The sequence below is a fragment of the Corvus brachyrhynchos genome, unplaced genomic scaffold, assembly GCF_000691975.1.
Source record: "Corvus brachyrhynchos isolate BGI_N302 unplaced genomic scaffold, ASM69197v1 scaffold166, whole genome shotgun sequence".
Lineage (NCBI taxonomy): Eukaryota > Metazoa > Chordata > Aves > Passeriformes > Corvidae > Corvus > Corvus brachyrhynchos.
This window is the reverse complement of record NW_008239671.1, coordinates 449,113-454,755: the sequence shown is the minus strand read 5'-3', so window position 1 is coordinate 454,755 and position 5,643 is coordinate 449,113.

The window sequence follows — 5,643 nt, the reverse complement described above, 5'->3', positions numbered from 1 at the left end:
TGCGTGACACGGCGCCCGCCGGAACCCCCTCACACCCCCGGGCAGGGGTGACACGGAGTCCCCGGGAACCCCCTGAAACCCCCGGGCAGGGGTGACACGGAGTCCCCGGGAACCCCCTGAAACCCCCGGGCAGGGGTGACACGGAGTCCCGTGGAACCCCCTGAAACCCTCGGGCAGGGGTGACACGGAGTCCCCGGGAACCCCCTGAAACCCCCGGGCAGGGGTGACACGGAGTCCCGTGGAACCCCCTGAAACCCTCGGGCAGGGGTGACACGGAGTCCCCGGGAACCCCCTGAAACCCCCGGGCAGGGGTGACACGGAGTCCCCGGGAACCCCCTGAAACCCTCGGGCAGGGGTGACACGGATTCCCCCGAGAAGGGGTGACACAGAGCCCTCGGGGGAAGGGTGACACAGAGCCGCGAGGAGCGGGGGACACGGAGACCCCCGACATCCCTCAGGGCGCCGAGGGACGGTGTGTCCGGGATCCCTCCCAGAACGCCAAGGGATGATGTGTCCTGGAGCTCCGCGGAGTGATGTACCCTCGCCTGCCCAAAGTATTGTCCCCCCAAACACCGTACAGCACACGGACGTGCCCTGGCTTCCCATGTCCCCCCAGCACTGCACCCCCACATGACCCCTACCCGGTTGTCATTCCCTACCCCAAAACCACCACAGCCCCATCTGGGCACCCTCTGGGGTGTCACCAGCACCCCACATGGTCCTTTTCTTGTTATCCCCCAAAAATAACTCTCCAGCCAGCACCCCTCTGTGCTGGCTGTGTCCTGGTACCAGCACAACCATCCTTACGGACACCTGTTATTCTCTTTACAACAGAAATTCAGGGTGTTTTGCCTGCTCCATCCTGCCCTATCCTGCCCAGCGCGGAGATTCCAGGCTTGCCACGGGGCTTGGCCTCTGACGCCCCTTCCCCAGTCTTCCCCGTCTTTTCCCATTTCACTCATGTTGCACCATTGCCAAAAAACTGAGCCAGCACCCCCAGCTTCCAAGGAAGCAGGAGCAGAGATTTTGGGTCCTGCACAGAAAACCTCCAAGGATCTATAATTAAAGGACTGAGGTCATCACAACGCAGGGCAGGATCTGGAGCCAGGATTTAATGAACTGTGAGTGGCACATGGCTGGAAACCCGTTAATCACACATCCCTCAGCTGAGGGGAATGCATCCTGCTCCTCCTGCATCCTCCTGCCTCACCACCAAACCCCGGGCGGAGGAAAAGCTGCCCCATGCCATGACAAGAGGTTGAGTAAGCAGTAAGGAAAACTGAATTTGCTGTGGAGGCTCTCATTCCCCCCCAGAATGTTAATCCCCCTGCCTAGTGCTAATCTGTGACGAGCTCCCTGCATTGTGTCCATCCCCGTTAATCACCCCGGCTCCTCATCCCTGGTGGAGAGTGGGATAAGACCCCTTGTCTGCATCTTATTTTAATTACACCAGTATTTGCCAAGAGCAGCGTAAAGCTGTAAATCTGCAGCTTTTGAGTGTGATGGAGACACGGGGCTGCTTGCAGCAAACTCCTTTTCCCTTCCCACAGGACCCCAATGCACACAAGAGCACTCAGGGGCTCTCACTCCCACCTCGCTTTTAACCTGGTGCAGGTGAGACTACATTCCAAAGTGTTCTTTCCTTTTTTTCCCAAAAACCACATTGGACTTTGCTCACTGCCACAGAGAAAAGACAAGATAAATAAATATGCTGGGCTGTAACCCAGCTACCCTGCAGCCACTGGGAAGCATTTTAGCTGGCCTTGATAAAGTTCTGATGGTTCCATGTACAGACACGTCCTCGCAGCATGGGTTGTACTGACAAGGAGTTGGCACCATCCCAGTTCCAAGCTCTCCCTATTTTTTGAGCCCCTGGACACACTTTGAGCTTGCCAACGCAGCATCAGCAATGGGAGCTGAAGGTCTGGAAGGAAAAGTAGACACCATTGCTAAAAACCCTTATGGCTTCCCTCTAGAAGGCTCCTAAAATGCATCCCTCCGGCTTCTCTTGTCATTTGCTCAGTGGGACACGTTCCTACAGAGCTCCTGCTGGTTGTCCCCATCCCAGTCCATGGACCACCAGCTTCCAAAAGGCTTTCCCAAGGGCCCTCTGCATCCGACACTCATGTAAGAAAGGAGACAGCGCATCCTTTCCCTGCAACAAGAACCATCCTTAACATCTGGGTGCTGTGTTGGCTCCTTCCATCTCCTCTCTTCCATCTCCTCTTCATCTCCGTGTGCCTGCTCAGGGACTCCAAAGCCCCAGGAACACAGCAAGGCTATGGTGAGAGAGGGGAGGGAAAAGGGATCTTCCCAGGATGGGATTTAGGGACATTTTGCCCCCAAGACTCTTTCAGCCAACAAGAGGAGACATTTCACACTGGTGCATCGCACCAGGCTGTGACCTGCAGCATTTTATTTCCCTTGGGATGCAAAAGCAGGTCAACAACCTGGAAAACACCCAACAGAGAGGTCAGGCTTCCTGGAGAAGGAGTGATGTGGAAGGGGAAAGAACACGACGTCAACTATTGTTCCTGCTCTCCAATATCCTGAGCTTCACCTTCCCACTATTGTTGCATGTTTTGAGGGCTGCAAAAGCTGAATGAAATCCACAACAATTCCCAAAGAGAGGAAGAGGAGAGCAGAGTGGTTTGGAAAGAGGGGGAAAGCTGCTGATGTTGCTCCTTGTTGGGTCCTCCTGACCTAGATCTTGTCCAAAAGCAAACACCAGATCTGGGTTAAGTCTGCTCGTGTGACCTGTTCCTCATTGTGTTTTCAGCTTGGATACCTCCACGTTGGCATCTGCCCATGGAAACAGCTGCCTTTGCACCCTCTTCCCTGGATACCTGATTATTTTTAGCAAATCCCTGCTGGAGAAAACAATGTTGTACCCAGAGAGGCCAAAATTAGCTGTTCACCCTGAGATGTGCACTTGGTGAGGTCCTTCATTCCCCTATCCATGAGGAATGCCTAAACTTCTCCACCCTGGGCTGATGGTTGCTCAATGAGGCTGGAGGCTGGATTTGATTTAAAATTTGATGGATACATGCCACGCTAGTGGCACCTGCACCACTCTTCCCCATGGGAAACATTGGCTGCTGGGCCTCTTGGCTGTGGGATGGCTTTGATGTCCTGGTGCACGCCAAGGAACCATCCATGAGCCATCCTGCAGGTCTTTCCAGGATGGTGGAACCCCAGGAAGACCTGTCTCCATCCCTGGCATTCGACTGGACCGAGGCAACCCCAGAAATAAACCTGGAGGTGGCAGCTCCAGCCCTGGCTCCAGTGGGAACTGGAACCAATGACAGCGCAAGGACTCCAAATAAAACCAAACAGAAAAGCTTTATGGCTCACAAATCCCACTTTCAGCATCCTAAGAGCCAAGGATCCATCTTCTAGAGGTTTCAATTTGCTCTTTCTTTATCCCTCTGTAGCATCAAGGAGCTATTTTCCTACTGGAACAGCACTTTTAAGGAAACAATTCCAATTTCTTGGAGAGAAAACATGAAGTGTGCTGTGCTTGCGTGTAAACAAACAAGGTAGTCCTTTGCTGTGCTTCATAAGAATTGTTTTTCCTCCTTTTTGTTCAGATTTATGGGATCCTGTTGTGTTTATGGGATCCCATAAATGTTTCAGAGGACTCCACCCTCCAGGCAATGGATGTTCATTCAGAGAACAAACTTGCTGCCTTACAGAGCTCTTACTGAAAAATTTATGAACAGCATAAGAAAGGGATAAAATGAAACTGGTAGAAAAGTTTCCAACTTTTACCTGGGGAGGGAAAATTAAGTAATAAATTATGATGGCGATAAAAAGCCTCCTATTCCATTTATCCCAGTTCTTCAGGCTAAAAGATCTTCATTCTTCTCTATTGCTATTTTGGGAGGAGAGATATTAAAATTTCCTCTGCCCTGAAATTATTGTTTTATTCTTACTGCAAAAAAGCAGCCCCAGGTCAAAGAAAATAAAAGGGTGAGTTACTTCAACAAGCTGAGATCTGCTTGTTTATACCACCCTGAATCTAGCACTGCACACCCATCAAACACAGGGTGGAGATGCAGGAGGTGATGGAGACACAACACACCAAGATCCTGAAAGCACAGGAAGCGTGTCAAAAAATAGCAGTGCTGACCCCAAGTCACCCAGACTTGTTTTGTTATAGCCACTGCTCTTCGTAAATGAAGAGTTTGGCTAAGGGAGAGACAGGGCTGAGGGTGACCAGGAGCTGGAAAGGGTTTTTTAGATGTTCTGTTAGCAAACTGGCTCCATGCAAGGAGGGAATTTGGTGCTGGTGGTCATTGCTGAAGTTGGCTTTGGCTTTTCCAACGGTGGATGGAGCAAAGAGATGTTTGCTGCCAGATGGGGAAACTAGCCACTGTCCCCGAGAATAATTTATTGCCATGGCTTCTTCATCCCAACGTGTTCTGGGACATCTCCAGGTGCTATAGGATCATGAAATAGCCTGGGTTGGAAGGGACTTGAAGACGGTCTTGTTTGGCCATATCAGATTTACCAGCGTGGGATTTGGTCTGCAAAAAATCAGGAAATTGCTGTCTGGGGTGGTGTGCTGACTTCTCTTCCCTAACACTCTGGATGCTCTGGAAAGGTTCTGCAAAAGAGGGGACAGTCTGGCTATGTCTTAGGATCATTGGGAAATTAAGGTTGGAAGGGACCTCAGGATGTCTCTACTCCTACCTCCTGCTCAAAGCAGGGTCACCCATGAGGTCAGACCAGGTTGCTCTGGGCTGTCTTCAGTTGGCTCCTGAAAACCTCCCGGGATGGAGACACTGCAACCTCCCCTGGGAACCTTCCTGGTACCCCAAACATCAAAGGTATCCCTGGGATCTGCTCCTCTCCCACTGCTTGCCCACAGCCACCACCTATCCACCCTCAGCACTCCAGGTGAGTGGCCACCACCTCTTGGAGGCAACCAGCCCTACACTCATCTTTTTTCCCAGTTTTTGAGCCTCAGATGAGCAGAGGAAGCCAGGCCTCCCAGCGTTTGCTGTGTGGCCTCCCCTGCATCTCGTTATCTCCAGGAACAACTTCCCACCTCTCCCATCCCGCTTCCTCCGGAGCTCAAATCCCTCCCTTCATTGTGCTTCGCCCTTCCAGGAGCCTCCTCTCAACACTGCCTGAGGATACACTGCTTAAAACCTAATTTAAGCCAGCACCATCTGATTTTGCAGCTCCCCAGCTCGCTCTCAAGTCTCTGCCTGTTGGCCTTGAGCATCGGTCTGGGGAGAGGCTGTGACTTCAGGCAGTGCAGTGTCTTCAAAGGCTGGATGTGCGAGAGAAGAGCATCTCCAAGCCTCTCCATCTTGGCAGAGCTCCTCAGCTGGTGGTCCTGGAGAGCTCTGGGTTCCTCCTACGGCATCCACAGGAGATGATTAAGAAAGTAAATTGGCCAGGGTGCTTCTATTCACTGTAAATTCACTGCATCATCAAGATATGGATCATAAAATTCCAGAATGGTTTGGGTCGGAAGAAACATTAAAGATGATCTCGTTCCACCTCCCTGCTATGAGCAGAGCTACAGCTTCTCTGGGCAACCTGAGCCAGGGCCTCACCACCCTCACAGCAAGGAATTTCTTCCCAGTATCCCATCTAACTGTCCCCTCTGTCAGTGTAAAGCCATTCCTG